Source organism: Phyllostomus hastatus, unplaced genomic scaffold, assembly GCF_019186645.2.
Source record: "Phyllostomus hastatus isolate PE091 unplaced genomic scaffold, TTU_PhHast_1.1 phas_contig_348, whole genome shotgun sequence".
Classification (NCBI taxonomy): domain Eukaryota; kingdom Metazoa; phylum Chordata; class Mammalia; order Chiroptera; family Phyllostomidae; genus Phyllostomus; species Phyllostomus hastatus.
In genome coordinates this window covers 6,032,709-6,052,226 of record NW_025333860.1, presented here as the reverse complement: position 1 = coordinate 6,052,226, position 19,518 = coordinate 6,032,709, and the positions used below count along the sequence as shown (strand labels likewise).

Sequence of the window (19,518 nt, the reverse complement as noted above, 5' to 3'; positions counted from 1 at the left end):
ATATTGCAAAAGATTAAACTTTTTTACATAAGAGGAAATAAAATATTTAATATTTTAACTTAACTAAAAATAACAATTTAATCTTGAAGTGATTTTACTAACTTAGCAGATATTTATGTTGCCTTCTAATACTGCATATTCCTTAGTTTGTGCCTACCACATTCTTGAACATAGTAGGAATTCCAAGGTGATGAGATAAAAAATAGATAACATGAAAAAACAGATGATCTTAAAGAGATTAAATAGATGAGATCTCTGAGTTTCTTAGGGTGAAAATGTGCACATCACGATTGTAATGAACAGCTTTGGGAGGTGATCTCTGACTTCCTGCCTTTTAATCCAATGTATTTTCTTGTAACTGGCATGATTGCTTCAGAGCTTAAAATTTTCATTAGAGAATCATTTTTTAAACTACTCTGTTTTTTGTCTTTTTAAAACATAAATACAATAAAAAAAATAACATGTTAACTTGATACTAACTAAAAGCCTATCTATATCTTCAAATATGAATTAGTAATTCAGCTCAGGCATTAAAAACTTGACTGATAAATTGATGGAAAGGTGGAGGCATTCTGAGCATGGATTTCTGCCTAAACAAGGGTAGCCTCAGTGGGGTGCTGTGGTAGAAAGACATCTTACTTTGGAAATGCACAAAGCAAGGATAAGTTCTAAGAAATTTGCTCCCACACTTACCAATTTTATCACATTCAGTCTCTTATTCTCCTTTGGTCTTGTGTTTTCTTGCCTGAAATACACTTCAAAGGTGAAAAAGGAAACTTTTAAAAAGATAAGCAAAAGCAAATATTTTCACTTCAAATATTTTCCCTTACCATCTAAAAATTTTCCTTCCTTTCACTAGCAGGTTATTACACCAAATGATAAATGTTCAATGTCTCTATTTTATTATCTTATAACACTTGGAATCTTGTTTTGAATCCCATCATACTACTGAAACTTCCATGCTAAAGAAATTTTATCACCAAAACAATGCCACCTTCGTTTTCTTCTCTGACTTTTCTAATTTTCACTGTTGGTGCAAAAAAAAGCATATATTTATTTTTCATAGTTCTAGAGTCTGTGTTCTGATGAGATCTGTCTTTTAGGCTGTAGATTGCTAGTTTCTAGTTGTAGCCTCACATGGTAAAAGGAAAGAGAGCTAGCTCTCTGTTCTCTCCTCATGAGGACACTAATCCATTTTGTGAGGATTTACCCTCATGACCTAATACCCTCAAAATGGCCCCAAGTCCTACATTCAAATTGGGTGTTGCATTCCAACATATGGATTTTGCTGTTGTCTACCAGAACTATCAGTCTTTCATTGTCCCTTATTATTCTTAACACTTTGACAAAAACCTTTACTAACTCCTTTAGCCTTCAACTGTCTCTGAAATTCTATGACATTTGAGTTTCCACCACAAAATTTTGCACTTAACTCTATTTTATTTTAAGTTGTTCATCATTATTTTGTAACTTTGTAATCTGAATGTTTTCAGGACATTGTAGATTCTAATAAGTCATTAGCTCAATCTTACATATATGTCATTGCAGAACTTAGGGATCACACTCTTGGATCTTCATTACTTCTGGGGCCCCAAAAGGTATTGTAATGTGCTCAGGAGCAATACTGCTCATATTTTGCTGCACTGGCCATTTGGAAGTGGTGCCTCGACATGAACATCCCTTCTAGGAGAAGGCCTTGAAGCGGGTTCTGTATTTGCTCCTGTTTTTCTGTCAATCACAGGGATTTTTACTAATGGGTTCTTTCATTTTTTTAGAGTCACAACTATAGAGATATGTGGGAAATAACAGAAAGGTAAAAATGAGACTTTTATTCAACTTCATGCTAAATTTAATTACTTGTACTGCATTACCTCACTCCCCAAAACTGTGTACTTTATGATACGAGTATTATATGATTTTACTTTTAAAATCCTCTGGAAACTTTTTCCATTTCTAACATCGTTTCCTACAGAGTTCAAACATGGTTCCTTTTTGGAATCGATGCTGTATCTTTTTTTCTCCTCTTGTGTCTTCCCATGAGTTTGTGTACAAAGCAGCTCCCCTCTCTTATTAGTTCTGCTTTCTTCTTAGATAAAACTACTAAAAATGCTCATGCAAATTAGCCAATAAAAATAAAGATGGAAGTGTGCAAGAAATAAAGAAGTTACAAGCCATTCCAAATTTTCTTTTGTTTTTCTTAGGAATCTCAGTATACACTTCAATCTTGCCATCCAGTTTGGTTGAGAAGATATTTAGGGGAGGATCTCTGTTTTCCTTGTTCATCAAAGTGCCTAATGCAATGCTCTGCAAGTAGCAGTAGTAATAAATACTGGATTACTTAATAAGAAGTAAAACATTTTCTCTGAGGACACTTTCAAGCATCAAGTGGAAAACTATACAGAAAAAAATGAGATCCAACTCCCCTGCTTAGACAGCCAGCTACGTGCTGCCTTCCTCATCCAAGCTAGGGGTCAGGAACCTCTAGCAAATGCAGCATGGGGCAAAGGTGTGCTCATCTTTTGCTACAGGACCTAGACAATGGGATGGACCATTCTATGAATTTCGTACCTATTATCTTAAGCCTTCAAAGATGGATGAGTTTCTGGAAAATTTTAAGAAAAACATACATCTTCGGACAGCTCACTCTGAACTGGTTGGATACTGGAGTGTTGAATTTGGAGGAAGAATGAATAAAGTGTTTCATATTTGGAAGTATGATAATTATACTCATCGAACTGAAGTTCAGAAAACCTTAGCCAAAGATAAGGAATGGCAAGAACAATTTCTCATTCTGAATTTGGCTCTTATTGATAAACAAGAGTGAGATTACTTATCTGGTGCCATGGTGCAAGTTAGAAAAGCCTCCAAAAGAAGGAGTCTATGAACTGGTTACTTTTCAGATGAAACCAGGTGGGCCAGCTCTGTGGGGTGATGCTTTTAAAAGGGCAGTTATGGCCCATGTCAATCTAGGCTACTCAAAACTAATCAGAGTTTTCCACACAGAATATGGAGCACTCAACAGAGTTCATGCTCTTTGGTGGAATGAGAATGCAGACAGCCTCGCAGCTGGGAGACACCAGTCTCATGAGGATCCCAGGGTCGTGGCAGCTGTTCAGGAAAGTGTCAATTACCTAGTGTCTCAGCAGAATATGCTTCTGATCCCTACATCATTTTCACCATTGAAATAGTTTCCCACCAAAGTACAAAGCATTTTCATTAAATGTCTTAAGATGTGTCTGCTAATGGTACTTCAGTTCTCCCAAGCGAATCTCACTTTTATTTGAAGAAGGTGGTAAGTTAATTTGCTACGTCTCTGCATTTTTAAAGCCATCTCTGTTCTTTGTTGTTACCACCTCAGAAAACAGTCCTGTTCGTTTTCCCCATGGCATTTCAGTAGCTCTTTTACATTAGAAGTAGTTGCAACTATTCATGATCTTTAGTTTTCATTTCTTTTAGGTTATCTCTTATTCTCTATTTTGATGACCCTTGGCTTTATAGCATTTTCTTGTATTTAAGTGATGTTTTTACATTTTTGTGCCTGACAGTATTCTGAAATTATGTACATGCAATGTCTATATTTTCAACATGTCTGTTTTTTTGTGAGATTTAAAATAACTTTTTGCCCAGTAAAGTTTATTTTGTAATATAAGAATATTGGAAAAAATGTATTTCTTTACCTTGGCAAAGTACAGTAACACCTGTGTCATCTGTATCAATTATGGTTTTCACATTAATTATTAGTCAATTAGGTCCCTGTTAAAAAAAAAACAGAAAAAAATGAGAACACTCTAACCCAGAGATTTTAATAATCTATTTTTCTACATATAATTTTGCTAAAAACTATTTTATTGTCACTATTATCAGAGATTACATTATGAAAACTTAACAAATTTATGGTTTTTTGATTCCCCAATCTAAGTAGGCTAACCTTGGTAGAACAACCCTTAACGTAACTGGTACTTAATTATCATATCTTTCTGAAGGAAAAAAATACACGTATTTTACCACATTTCGAGGTTCAAAGGGATGTGGGATCATTACAAATTAGAGCAAAACCTTTCTGAACTCACAAAAATACCAAAGAACCATGTGATTAAATGGTTGATTCCAAAGACTGTGGATGAATTGCAATGACATTTGAATGTTCTAAGGAATGAGCGGGTCTGAGTCAGAATCTGAGCAACCAGGACCGGGAGCCCAGAACCAGCAATAGCACTGAGGATTTAGAAAGCTAAATTCTTGCAGTGAATTAAGTTATGTGAGAATTATACCTTATGCCATATAAATAAACCTTATTGTGTGTTATATATATGTGTATATTATGTGTAATATATATGTGCATATATATACTTCTACTACTCATATTTACAAAGTAATTTCAAGTTTATTCTATGCTCCTCTGATCTTTCAACAGTATTAGGGGCTTGTGGTTCTAAGATATAGGTTATAGGTATAGCAATGTTCTTTAAATCCTATCCTTGCTTGTTTTTCACATGGTGCTATATTATAGAAATAAGGAAGCATATAAGCTAATCTTAACTCTTTTGAATAGAAGACTATTCAAACAAAGTTTAAGTTGCCCACTTAATTCTTCTTGAATAAAGACCTTTCTCTACTCACTGCAATATTTGACTTTTTATTCATTGTCATTCCTGGACATTAAAAAAACATGTTTTAAAACTTGACTGCCCATCTGTTTTAGTTGGCATAATGAATAAATATCTTCCAGATGCTGTATTAATTCCATGTTTTTAGCTTTTATTACAGGTGAGTCTTTGTTTTTTGAAGCAAATATACTGTATATTTATATTTAGCCATTATGAAAGTCGAGGGTCAGTAGGGAAAGGAAAATTATAATCAGAATTCTAGTCATTACAAAATCTATATCTTAATTAGATTTGTTAAGTACTTTATCTAGTACATATATTTCCATTTCGGACACTGGCGGATCAGTTTTTCTAATTAACACTTTTATTATGTTTGTATCTTATAGAGATATAGGAATCTGAAAGGAAAAGGCAAAGAATTCCTCATATGAAATGATTAACTCAGGCTTCTTTCACTATCATTTTTTTCCTACTTTGGTGGACTAGCCATGCTAATAAGGGTCCTAAAGTGTTGGTGGTCCGCTAACATGTGCTGTGTGTGCATGAGGATGAAGGATAATGCACCTGGGGAGTATGGGCAGGTGTGCTCTATCATAACAGCAGAGAGGAGTGTTAAATAAATTGGTAATTGAAATCTTTAATTGCGTGGTCCAGAAATACAGAACTAAGCAAGAGCACCTGGGGAGATGGAAGCAGAAACAGTAATCCAAGACAGGGAAGTTGGAAGAGTGACTTTGATAAAATGCAGAGAGTATTTTCCGAGAATAGACATTTACTTGTTATTAGAGTGAAGTACTTCTATATAGTTCATCTTTGCATTCTTCAAAGCAATTTGACACATTTTTTACATTAAGGCAATGAATAAATATATTTTAATATATTTCATATCATAAAATACAACATATTTTCCTACCAAAGAATAGTGTTTATTAATTTTCCAACTTACCTGGTTTACATGGATAATGAAGTGATATTTAACCCATAACTATGTTTATTTCACTTTTTAGGTAACATTTATTTTATGTTTTTAAGAAAATTAGGTTTATAGTATAATTGAGTGGAAAGTACAAAAAGTCCCCAGATCTCCTTTCCCCCAACATAGCCTCCCTCACTATTAACATCCTCAATTGGAGTATTGTATTTGCTACAATTGATGAACCTACATTAATACATTATCATCACCCCAAATCTATAGTTTATGTAAAGCCTCACATGAGGAGGAGAGAGTGGATGAATAGGCTCACACTGAAGATTTTTTGAGCTGTAAACTATCTTGTATTATATTATAATGCATCATAGTACAATGATTGAAATGTGTCATTATATGTGCCATAACTATGTTTTTAAGGCAAAACCCCAGCCATTCTATTTCTGTACATCAGAGAAATTTCTGAGTAATGATATTTTGAGTGCAGAGGAATCCTGATCTTTTTACATGGATCTGAAAGTTCACTTTTATATGCCTTATTTTTCAGAATTACTATAGTATCAGAAATTTAATTACTTGTGTTTTATTACAAAAAGATCAATTTTCAGAAAATCATTCTTTTTTATAGTTTCTAGTTGTTCATCTTCATATTTTCCTCAAATTTTAAGTCCCTTTGAATGAATCATGATTTTATACTTCTTGCATATGTCTGTATTTTCCATTTTGGTGTTTGGGAGTAGGGACAAACTAGCAGACACTGGGAGACAGGGTAGCTTCATTTTGTTGAGACCATCTATCTGGAAGCTAGCAGGCTCATACTCTTGCTATGACTCTAAAAAGAAGTATCCTTTGCTGCCAGTTCTTTCTATATGCAGGTAGCAATACTCAGTTTCCTTATGTAATATAAAACATAATTATTACATGCAAAATCTCTGTTTTACCTGATTCAATAGGCAATGTAATGGCAAAATCACATGACAAACTATTTATAACTGAAATGTGCAATAACTTATTAAAAATTATTCAGCAACTGAAAATATAATGCATGCCACCTGTGTCATTTTAAATGTTCCAGTATACACATATTAAAAAGGAAAAATCAGTTAAATTATGTTTCGTATATTTATTCAAACATATTCAACCATTTATATCTAAATATTGACATTATAACATGTAGTCAATATCAATATTAATATTACTAATGAGAGTTTACTTTCTTTTCTCATACTAAGTTTTCAAAATCTAAGGCATCTTAGATTTTATTTTATTTAAGACATCTTTCACTTAGGATATTATATTTTCATTAGATATATTGATCTGTATTTTTTAAGATTTTATTCATTTATTTTTAGAGAGGGAAGGGAGGGAGAAAGAGAGAGAGAGAGACATTAATGTGAGGTTGCTGGGGGCCGTGGCTTGCAGCCCAGGTATGTGGCCTGACTGGGAATTGAACCTGCAACACTTTGGTTCACAGCCCGAGTTCAATCCACTGAGCTACGCCAGCCAGGGCTTGATCTGTATTTATATGTAGTAAAATGTAGAGATGCAAACAGAAATATATATATATATATATAATGTTTGAGTGATCTAAACATAATTTAAATATTTACAATAGATGAATCAAATATCAGATTTTGGATTTAAGATTTTTTTAATATTGTGCAATTTTAATTTTAATTTTATTTTTTATTGTCCTATGACAGTTGTCCCAATTTCCATGGTTGATCCACCCATTTCCCTCTCTTCCCCCCCTCCTTCAGTCAATCCCCACCCTGTTGTCCATGTCCTGGTCATTATGAGTGTTCATTAACTAGGCCCTTCCTCTTCTTTTCTCCCTTATCCCCCCTCTCTGGTCCTTTTGTTCCCTTGTTTCTATGACTCTGATTCTATTTTTCTCATTTGTTTGTTTTGTTGATTAATATTTATGTTTTTTAAATAGGTTTGTTTTATTTTTTGACAACTTTGGCAAATTTTATTATATTGTATTTTATTTTTTAATATATTTTATTGATTATGCTATTATAGTTTTTCCATTTTTTTCTTCCCTTTATTCCCCTCCACCCTGTACCCCACCCCCATCATTCCCCAACTCTAGTTCATGTCCATGGGTAGTACGTATAAGTTCTTCGGCTTCTCCATTTCCCATACTATTCTTAACCTTCCCCTGTCTAGTTTGTACCTACCATTTATGCTGTTTCTTCCCTATAACTTCCCCTCAATTCTCCCCCCTCCCCACTGATAACCCTCCATGTGATCTCTATTTCTATGAATGTGTTCCTGTTCTAGTATTTGCTTAGTTCATTCTTGTTTTTGCTTTTTTTTAAGGCTCAGTTGTTGATTGTTTTGAGTCTGTTGTTATTTTACTGTTAATATTTTTTACCTTCTTCTTTTTCTTAGATAAGTCTTTTTAACATTTCATGTAAGAGCTTGGTGATGATGAACTCCTTTAACTTGACCTTATCTGGGAAGCACTTTATCTGCCCTTCTATTCTAAATGATAGCTTTGCGGGATAGAGTCATCTTGGATGTAGGTCCTTGCCTTTCATGAGTTCAAATAGTTCTTTCCAGCCCTTTCTTTCCTGCAAGATTTCTTTGGAGAAATCAGCTGATAGTCTTATGGGAACTCCCTTATAGGTAACTGTCTCCTCCTCTCTTGCTGCTTTTAAGATTCTTTCCTTATCTTTAATCTTGAGTAATGTAAATATGATGTGCCTTCGTGTGTTCCTCCTTGGTTCCGATTTCTTTGGGATTCTCTTAGCTTTCTGGACTTCCTGGAACTCCATTTCCTTTGCCAGATTAGGGACATTCTCTTTCATTATTTGTTCAAATAAGTTTTTAATTTCTTTCTCTACCTCTTCTCCTTCTGGCACCCCTATGATTTGGATGTTGGAACATTGAAAGTTGTCCCAGAGGTTCCTAAGCCTCTCTTCATTTTTTTCAAATTCTTGTTTCTTCATTCTGCTTTGGTTGAATGTTTCTTTCTTCCTTCTGGTCCACACCATTGATTTGAGTCCTGTTTTCCTTCCTGTCAGCTGGTTCCCTGTACATTTTCCTTTATTTCACTTTTCACAGCCTTCATTTGATCCTCTAATTTGCAACCATATTCAACCAATTCTGTGAGTATCCTGATTACCAGTGTTTTGAACTCTGCATCTGATAGGTTGGCTATCTCTTCATAGCTTAGTTCTATGTTTTCTGGAGTTTTGAACTGTTCTTTCATTTGTACCATACTTTTTGTCTTGGCATGCCTGTTACATAGTAATGGGTGGAGCCTTAGGTGTTTGCCAGAGTGGGACAACCCATGTTGTTGTGTTGTAGTACTGTCTGTTGAAGAGTGATCAGAGAGGGAACAATGCTGCTTGTTCAGTGCTAGGTGGGCTTTCAGTCACTTCCTCTGCTACCCACAAGCAAATTGGGCCCTTCTGGTGCTGATTCCTGGGTAGGTGGATTTGTGTACATTCTAGGACCCTGTGGGTCTCTCCAGCAAACTCTCCTGTGAGGCTGGGAGTTTCTCTCACCTCCGCAACTCCCACATGTTGTTTTCAGTCAGAGATTTTTCAGGCTTTATTTCCCTGTGCTGGAACCCTGGGTTGTGTGGTCTGTCTTGCTCCCCAGTTGTTCCACCTGGTTTATCTGCATACAAATGTGGGACTTCCTGCTCCAACAGCTGCCACCTCACCCAGTGTGCCAGCTACTGCCTTGCCCACCTGGGTCCTCCAGCCACTGCCTTGCCACAAGTCATCTCTACCCTGGCTGTCCATCCCCCTGCCCGCCCTCCTACTGGTCTGGATGAATATCTCTTCTTTAACTCCTTGGTTGTTGAACATCCATAAAATTTGACTTCCTGGCAGTTCTGGTTACTTTTGTTTTTATATTTGTTGTTGTCCTTCTTTTGGTTGTGCGAGAAGTCAAAGTGTATCTACCTATACTCCCATCTTGGCTGGAAGTCTGTCTTCAATAAACTTGTTTTAGAGCAGTCTTAGGTTCAGAGTGAAATTGAGAAGGTACAGAGATTTCCTGTAGACCTCCTGTCTGCAAACTTGAATATCCCCTCCTATTATCAATATTATCCACTAGAGTGATACATTTACTAAAATTGATGAAATGTCATTTTATCATCAAAAGATCATAGTTTACATTAAGGTTCAGTCTTAGTCTTCAATGGTTTCGAGACATATACCCACCATTATTGTTTCATTAAGAGTAATTTCACCCTAAAAATCTTGTGTTCCACTTATTTATTCCTCTCTCCACCCATTTCCTGCCAACTGCATATCTTTTTACTGTCTTCATAGTCTTGCCTTTTCTAGAATATTATATAGTTGGAATTATATGTTATATAACCCTTTCAGATTGCCTTGTTTTCCTTAGTAATATACATTTTCGTTTCATTCATGTCTTCTCATGCCTTAATAGCTCATTTCTTCTTGGTGCAGAATAATAATCCATCATCTGAATATACCAGTTCATCTATCCTTCACCTAATAAAGGACATTTTGGTTGCTTTTATGTTTTTGAGATGACGAATAAAATTTCTATAAACATCTGTGTTTAGGTTTGTGTGTGCAAGTAAATTTTCAACTCCTTGAATAAATCCAAAGGAATGCATTGATGGATCGTATGGTGAGAGTATGTTCAGTTTCATAAACAGTCTTCCAAAGTGGCTGCATCATTTTGTACCCCATAAACAGAGAATTAGTGGTTCCTGTTGCTACATAACCTCAGCTGCATTTGGTGTTGTTAGTCAGTGTTCTGGATTTTGGTTATTCTATTAAATGTATGTGGTGATATCTGAGTGTTGTTTTAGTTTGCATTTCCATGGTGACATACGATGTGGAGCATTTTTATATGTCTATCTGCATTCTATATATCTTCTCTGAGGAGGTAGCTGTTCAATCTTTGTATTTTTTTAGTCAGGATTTTTTGATTTCTCACTGTTGAGTTTCAAGAGTTCTTTGCATATTTCGAAAAACTGTTTTTTTGTCAATTATATCTTTTGCAAATATTTTCTTACAGTCCATGACTTGTCTTGTGAATCCCTTGACAGTTTTTTCACAGTTCAGAAGTTTTCAACTTTAATGAAGTCCAACTTACCAGTTCTTTCTTTTATGAATTATGCCCTTGATGTTATATTTAAAAAGCCATTGCCAAACTCAAGGTCATCTTGATTTTCTCATGTGAACTTCTAGGATTTTTATAGTTTTGCATTTCACATTTAGATATGTGATTCACTCTGAGTTAATTTTTTTTCTGAAGGATTTTGTTGGATAGATTCATTTTTTTTTTGCATCTGGATGTCCAGCATTATATTTAAATTTAAAATAATTAAAAATAAATAAAATTTGTTGTTTAGCATCTCACTTGCAGCAGATACATTTCTTTTTTTTTAAGATTTTATGTATTTATTTTTAGAGAGGGAAGGGAGGGAGATAGAGAGAGAGAGAGAGAAACATCAATGTGTGGTTGCTGGGGGTCATGGCCTGCAACCCAGGTGTGTACCCTGGCTGGGAATCGAACCTGCGACACTTTGGTTCGCAGCCCGAGCTCAATCCACTGAGCTATGCCAGCCAGGAGCAGATACATTTCAAGTATGGTAAGTATTGGGAATTGAAGTCTTCTAAGCTTCCTACAGCTCTTCGGGAATCAGATCACTGATAGTATTATTTATTCAGGTATCCAGTTTCCCCTTTAAGTACCTTGGCATAAAGGTCTGACTGATTCAGTTTCTCTATGGATGAAAATGATTTCAGCTTCTCCCTGGGTGAGTTTGGCTTTTTTGCTATAGTGTTTCAACCTCTTTTTGTTGTCCCCCTTAGTAATCCAGGTGTGTTTCTTTCTTATTCCTTTTGTAGTTTACTCAACATGATAATCACATATGAGTGTTACACAGATTCCATTAAAACCATTCTTACTCCACATAGCTACATGCAGTGATGCTGCATGAATCCAATTTCTTCTGGTCTTTCACAATTCTATATACTAAATAACTCATTGTAATTAAAAAACTATTTCTTCATTTATAGACACTCTGTAACAAAAGATGGACCTTTTCAAATGGTGATAGGGGTTGGAATCTTTGTTTCCCAGACATTTAACCATGCTATCGCATATTAATTTTACTAACCTTTGATTGAACAACCAATGCATAGCATTAGCATGAATCAAAAGTTCAATTGGGTAACTAAAGTTAGTTTTATTTTACCTCTTTTGACCTAAAATCAACAGTTTAAAATATAACTTGAAATTGAGCTAGCAATATGTTTTCAACCTGTGGTCAAAATCATGTACTATAAAATCAACCAGGGAGCTTTGAAAAAAGGGCAGAACCCTGGACCTCTCCACAGAGATTCTGATTCAGCAGCTATGGAGTGGAACCCAGGAGTTTGTCTTTAATTCTGATATTCTCTGAAGTTTGAGAACTGCTGGATTAGAGGTTATTTTAATGACCTAAATGAATTTAGAATTTTAACATTGGTTCAATTTTCTGTTTCTATTTGGTTTAAAGTATAATGTTTGATTTTCACTTCATGATTTGTCCCCTTATTTTATGGTTGGGTGGCCTTTTCTTTTGACATCCTAATCATACATGTGTGTAGAAATGGAACAAGCAATAATTAAGGTAATATAAAAACCTTGATAATTGGCATTTTAATTAGCTACATTATATGTCCTTTAGAAATAAAACCTTTTAAAAAGTAAACAATGGGCTCATTACAAGTTATATATAGAGAAATTTCAGCTAAAACCTGGCACATTGCTATATCTATATTTAGAATGTACAAAGACTTCTGTTTTTTATTTTAAATTTCCTACCTGCCCATATGTTTTTAAAAAACACCTGAGACACTTTAAAGGGTAATGTTTTTTTAAAAGTTATTTTAGGAAGTGATTCATTTTAGTTTATTTCATTTGGTAAATAATGTTAAAATGAGTCATATTTCATTTGCAACTTTAGTTACTTTAGTAATTTGGATGTAATTTTGTTTAGCACTATTTACATGGTTGCTTGTAATGCGTATATCTTTGTTTTAATCTCACTATGTTTTTAATTGTTTTGTATTTGTCATTTCTACAGTTTTCCCCCCACATGTGTTAAATTTGGAGGTTTTGCCAAGTATAAAGCCAAACAAAGAGAATGAAGTATATTAATTATGGCAAGAATAACTGATACGCGTATCAACAACTGCATGCAATTATCTATAGATTTTCAACACTGCCTTGAAAATTTGCTATATATTTTTGTTTTCCTACTTCCTGTGAAAATTATTTTATATCTCATTTTTTCCCTCATCTGCCAACTCTCCACCCTTCACTAACATATAATTCATGAAGGAACAAAGAAAATAGTAGATTAGAACAAATTCCTTCATCTTCTGACCAGGAAACAGACATATGCTTACCCCCATTGTCACTCATATTATTTATTTTCTTATATTAAAATGTGAAGTGTCTTAAACTTATTAAAGGACCATCCCTCCACTAGTAAGCTGGATCCTATACCTTTTCATCTACTCAAAAATGTGACTCTCATGGGTAGCTCCTCTCCTTCTTGCATCTTGTCTCTGGTTCTTACTCATTTTTTTTATTTAACTGATTTTTATTTTATTTATTTTTCTCTCTCTTTTTAAAATTGTTGTTCAAGTAGAATTGTTTCCATTTACCCTCCACCACTTCCACCCACCCCAGCCATGCTCACCTCCCACCCTTGATCCTACCCCCTTTTGGCTTTGTCCATGTGTCCTTTATGTCCATTGATGATCCTTCCCATTCACCCCCGCACTATCTCTCCCACCTTCCCTCTGATTACTGTCAGTTTGTTCTTTATTTCAATGTCTCTGGGTATATTTTGCCTGCTTGTTTATTGTTGTTGTTGTTGATTAGGTTCCACTTATAGGTGAGATCGTATGGTATTTGTTTTTCATTGCCTGGCTTATTTCACTTAGTATAATGCTCTCCAGTTCCATCCATGCTATCACAAAAGGTAGGAGCTCCTTCTTTCTCTCTGCTGCATAACATTTGCTTATGTAAATGTACCACAGTTTTTTGATAAAGTCATTAACTGATGGGCACTTAGGTGTCTTCCAGCACTTGGCTATTGTAAATTGTGCTGCTATGAACATTATGGTACATAGGTTCTTTTGAATAGGTTCTTCAGGGTTCTTAGGGTATAATCCCAGCAGTGGAATTGCTGGGTCAAAAGGCAGTTACATTTTTAGTTTTCTGAGGAAATTACATACTGTTTTCCACAGTGGCTGCACCAGTCTGCATTCCCACCAACAGTGTACTAGGGTTCCCATTTCTCCACAACCTCACCAGCACTTGTTGGTTGATTTTGTTACGATGGCCATTTGACAAGTGTGAAGTGGTATCTTCGCATCTCTCTGATGGCTAGTGATGCTGAGTATCATTTCATATGTCTCTAGGTCCTCTGTGTGAAGAGCTAACCCCATCCTTCATAGACTATTCTAAAAAATCTAAGAAGACAGAAGACTCCCAAACCCTTTTTATGAAGCCAGCATCATCCTAATCCCAAAACCAGGTAAAGACATAACAAAGAAAGAAAACTCCAGGCCAATATCACTGATGAACATGGATGCTAAAGTCCTCAACAAAATACTGGCAAACCGCATCCAGCAATACTTTCAAAAGATCATACACCATGATCAAATGGAATTCATCCCAGAGAATGCAAAGATAGTACAATATTTGCAAATCGATAAATGTAATACATGATGTAAACAAAAAGAAATACCAAAATCACATGATCATATCAATACTTGAGGAAAAAGCATTTGATAAGTTACAGCACCCATTTATGATAAAAACTCTCAGCAAAGTGGTAGTAGAGGGAGCATTCCTCAACATAATAAAGGCCATATATAAGAAATCTACAGCCAACATAATTCTCAGTGGGCAAAATTAAAAGCTTTCCCATTCCCTAAAATCAGTAACAAGACAAGGATGTCTGCTTTTACCACTTCTATTCAACATAGGATTGGAAGTCGTAGCCACAATGATCAGACAAGAAAAAGAAATAAAAGGCATCCAAATTGGGAAGGAGGAAGAAAAACTGTCATTGTTTGCAGGTGACATGATAGTGTACATAGAAAATCCTATAGACTCTGGTTCTTACTCTTAACTTTACTGTCCAGAAAACTGTTCTGCTATTTTTTAAAAATTCCTGTCCTAGTTATTCATTAGATTTCACCTTTAATTATTTCTGAGTGACTTTCTATCACCCTATTTAATAAATATTAAAGTTTGTTTCTTTCTCTGTACTGACCCCCTTGATTCTCTATTCTTGTTTTCCTCTTTATCTTTACACATTGCTTACTTGGTATTTATCTGCCTTGTTTTTTCAAACTGCAAGCTTCATGATGGCAGAGATCACATCAGTCTTCTTCACTTCTGTTCCCTGGGTCTTGACACAATTGTTGGCCCATGAAAATTTCTCACTAAGTATTTATTGAACACAAAGAAATTTCCACTTGGTGCATTTTGATATTCCATAGCATAATAATTCCCCTATAGGTAAATATTTGGCCCACTTTTTTCTACTGCAAACAATACTTCATAGGACCTTTTCTATATACATTCATGCTATAATTTCTATAAGAATGATTTGTTGAGTGGGAATGCTGGGTCATTTCATAGGTGTAACCTTTTAAAATTCTGATCAGAATTGGAAATCAGAATCTTAATATTTATTAGGCTGATTTTAAATGTAAGAGGAAAATCTCCATTTGTTCAGCCCAAATTCTTTCTCCAGGGCTATTCCTTCCTTACACAGGTAATGAGGTATTTATTTTTAGCACCAGGGGTGTACTTCAAAGTGTGGACAGTGATATGTCTTTGTTTGTTCCAACATAGTCTTTTAGTACCAGCTATGAATTAATCAACTTCTGCAGACAACTTTGCCTCCTTTGCACATTCTCTTCCAAATGCTGGCTTATTTTTATCTCTGGGGTTGGCTGTGGCTGCTGCTGTTATTGCTGTTTCAGAGATCAGTCTCTCTTCAATTCACTGCTCCCTGTGTGTATCTCTTTTGCTGTGATTAATGTGCTCTCTGTCCTTTTTGGCATCCGCAGTGCTTTTTTAAAACTTTTCCTGGTATAAAAAGTTACCTGATGCTAGGAGTTTGGGCTGAGCACAGGCTTCCTAATTTCTTCAGTTCTTTGAGAAGAATCAGGACAATGCTGATGTTCAAATAGCTTGAATATATTTAAGACATCCTGAAACCAGCATTGTGATACACCTACATGTCTTTTTCCTATTCAACATTGTTCCATTTCCCTGTATTCCTCTATTCTCTACATGAATACCTAATTCTCCTTTAGGTATGTGCCAAAGCATTTTCTGATTTCCCCAGGTAGACTGAAGCAGTCTTTCTTATATACTCTTTGTAATTATCAGTATCAAGAAAAAATATGTTTTATTAATTTTGTTTTTTTCTCCATGTCTCTTTACCAGACAGAATCTAAACACTTTGAGGATAGGGAACATGTGGTTAAAGACATCTAGCTTTGCAATCAGAGAGATCTATGTTTGAATCCATTTTTACCACTTTCTAGCTGTGTGAACTTGGGCAAGCCACTTAGCTTCAGTTGCCTCATCTATAAAAGCAGTATAATTAAAAAAATGTCAGAATGTTACATAGAATTGATGAGATAATGTCCACAATATGAGGTGTGATCAGAAAGTATCCATCCATGCATTATAAGAAATACAGGCATTTATTGAATATACTTCTCAAATCTTTGTTGATTACAGCCCATACATGTTCAACATTGTCAGGTGTTCTGCTTGTTGCAGGCCTTCCGGAATATGGATCAGTTTCAACAGATTCTCAATTATCTTTGAAGCATTTGTGCCACACTTTTATTTGCACTGCACTCATTGCATCATCTCCAAAAGCCTTCTGAATTACCTGAATAGTTTCTGTAGAGGAATGTTCAAGCTTAACACAAAATTTGATACAGATTTGTTGCTCTACTCATTCTGTTATTTTGAATGTATGGCTAAACAGTATGCATGCTTACTCAATGGCATCTATCACCCCCACTAAGTAGTACAGTGAAGTCATCATTGTTCACACATGTTCATTTCAGTCCACTCTCCTTGGCTACTAGTTTACATTGATGTCACACAAAACATTCTTGTTATTTTAACAGTAGCTGGACTTTTCCCAGGCAGACCTCATATGCTTAGAATGGTAAGTGGCATGTTTTACCTCTTCAGTAAATGCTAGCTACTATGGCAGCCATAGAAATGCACTTCTTAGATAGCAACTTACAGAGCATCATTTCTCCAAAGCCTCAGCTGCTGTGCTCTGTAGTGCATCCCTAGGTTTGCTTTGAGGCTGCATCTCCCACAGGCTGCTCCCTGCTGATAATGAATGTGGTGGGGATACAAAGGCTGGTCCTTTTTTGGAGACATGGGAAAACTCCAACTTTGTCTCCAGGACACTCATAACCTTGCTGACTTCCTTAGAATTTCACTGCATTGTAAAGTTTTCCCACCACATCTCTTTCCTTTTTAGCGTCCTTCAAAAGGGTCAGGTTTACATTATAGACTGATGGCTTTCCCAGGCTCCTCTGCTTCACTTCCCATGTTCCCTTACAAAAAAAGGGGAAAAGTTCCCAATGTGGCCTAGAGTCAGCAGACCACTCAGTGGTCATTTCCAAGTAACCAAGGGTATATCATTGAAATTGGTATATTCGGCAGTTGAATCAAAACCCACAATGGGCCATTGTTTAGTGCAATAAGAGATATCACAGTGGGGGTGAGGAGGAGGTTATTTCCACTATTAAAACCCTCAAAGACCCACTTGTGGTAGTCTTACTATATTCCTCTTTATTTTGCCACATTTATCTTAATACATGTCTATTTATTTTCTGTGTGGGATTACAGAAACCCCATCTTGGAGAGTAGCTGTAGACTATTGCAGATGTAGCCAAATAGTAGTCTGGCTTATGGTTGCTTTGGCTGATGTGCTGTCAGTGTCAGAGCCAATTCTTAAGGTCTTAGGTACATGGTATATGGCCAGTGATTTGGCAAATTTATCCTTTTCCATGCCAATTAGAAAGAAAATCAGAAATGGTTTACATATCCTAGTTGCCTCTAGTACATGTTAACTCTTCTGCTTCTGTGATTATATAGTCCAAAGAGATATGAACTGCATGAATATACACAGAATGTTACAGAGGTCCATGTCAACAATGACATTAGGCTGATTGGACAGAATGAGCAAATGGTTGCTAGAATGCTAGAGAATTTGGTTAAGACACCTGTGCTCTGAGGGTGAGAGAGAAACTCTAGGAAATTTCAGGGATCTGCCACATTTATGACATTAATGGGTACCATGATCAGAGGTGTGCCAAGATATCTCCTCCAAAATAAAAGATAAATTGCTGTATCTTGTGTCCCTATAATGAAAAAGAAACCATAGTACCTGGCAGATCTTCTTTGGCTTCTGGTTGCAGCACAGTCCACCCCTAGGAGTACCACCTTGGTGCAAAAGGGGGTGACATGGATAGTTGCCAGTTTTAAGTGGAGTTTGGGTGAGAAAATAGCTCTGCAGCACTTCCAGGCTGCAGTGCTCCAGCCTAGCCATGTGGACCATATGATGCAGCTGACTAAGGTGTTTCAAGTGTCAGTAGTGGAAAGAAGTAGTGCAGAGATTATGGCAAGATCCAGTGGGAGAATTCAATGTGAGCTCATAGAATCTGGAACAAGGCCATGCTATCTGTGGCAGAGATTGCACACTCTGAGAAATAGCTCTTGACATGTTACTGGGCCCTGGTAGAGATGAAATGTTTGTCTTTGGAGCAAATACCATGGACCATGCATCTGGGAATATGCATTATAAGCTAGATTTTGTCAGACCTGTTAAGTTAAAGTCAGATGGACCCATCAGCAGCCCATTCTAAGATGGAAATGGTACATTGGGATGGAGCCCAAGAAGGATCAGATGTAGAAGAAAGCTGCACAAGAAAGCACATAACCCCATGTCACCACCACTGATTGTACCAGTGTTCCTTTTCTCAATCTTAGCTGTGTGGGGTCTCACACAAACAGCTAAAGGAGGAGGGAAAAGCCTGAACTTGGCACAGTGTAGGACCTTAGAATGTCATAAATGAATGAAAGTTATTGGTTTAGCAAGCTATTGGTTTAGAAAGTTATTGGTTATTGGTTTTTGTGTAGGTATATAATGATTATTCCTGTTTTATGGATGAAGGAACTGAGGCCATGTGAATTATGTAAAACTCATTACCTGTAGTTAATGAATACAGGCACTGGAAAGCGGATGTCTGCTTCGTGCTGTAATGTGCTTTCTGTGACATCTTCTTGCTTTTTGTGTTTACCACAGGGTGTTATCTTCATTTTGGAAAGTTAATCAGGTTCATTATTAGAAATGAAATTATAGCACAGTTCATGTTCCACTTTTAAAATGTCATGCCCCATTTGCTAACCTAAAAACTGGTATCCACATACGTTGAGTCACTTTTTTCAATTAGTTGCAAAAATGGGTAGAGATTGGGAGGAGCTGTGAATTTATGCATACTAATGAAACCTTAAAATAAAATGTTTCCATGTTCAACTTCTAGTCTTGTTGGATAACTTTACTTGATTGAAAATTACTTGAGAAAGATGAAATCATAAATTACCTTAAATTTACTGAAAGCCTGTGAACCACCTATATTAGGTGTGAAGCTGATTAAGTTTCATCGTGAATGGAAATAAGTTGAGAAAACAGCATGGGTAACATTTCAGATATATCTTCAGAAAGAATGTTGATAATATCAATTCCACTGGGTCCAATATGGGGCAACAGTGTAAATACATTTTCACTATCAATATAATTGCAAAAGTTTTATTTAGAACTCACACTTTCCATTGGTTCTACTCATATTTTTTTATTGTTCTTCAAGTACAGTTGTCTCCCTCCATTGTCTCCTCGACTCCCCACCCCACCCATCCCCG

The 19,518-nt window shown here is 35.8% G+C and overlaps 1 pseudogene; it reads left to right on the top strand.

The window, feature by feature from the left end:
* The first annotated feature begins 2,488 nt into the window (after nt 1-2,488).
* Nucleotides 2,489-3,287, top strand: LOC123820426 (annotated as a pseudogene).
* Nucleotides 3,288-19,518: the final 16,231 nt, after the last annotated feature.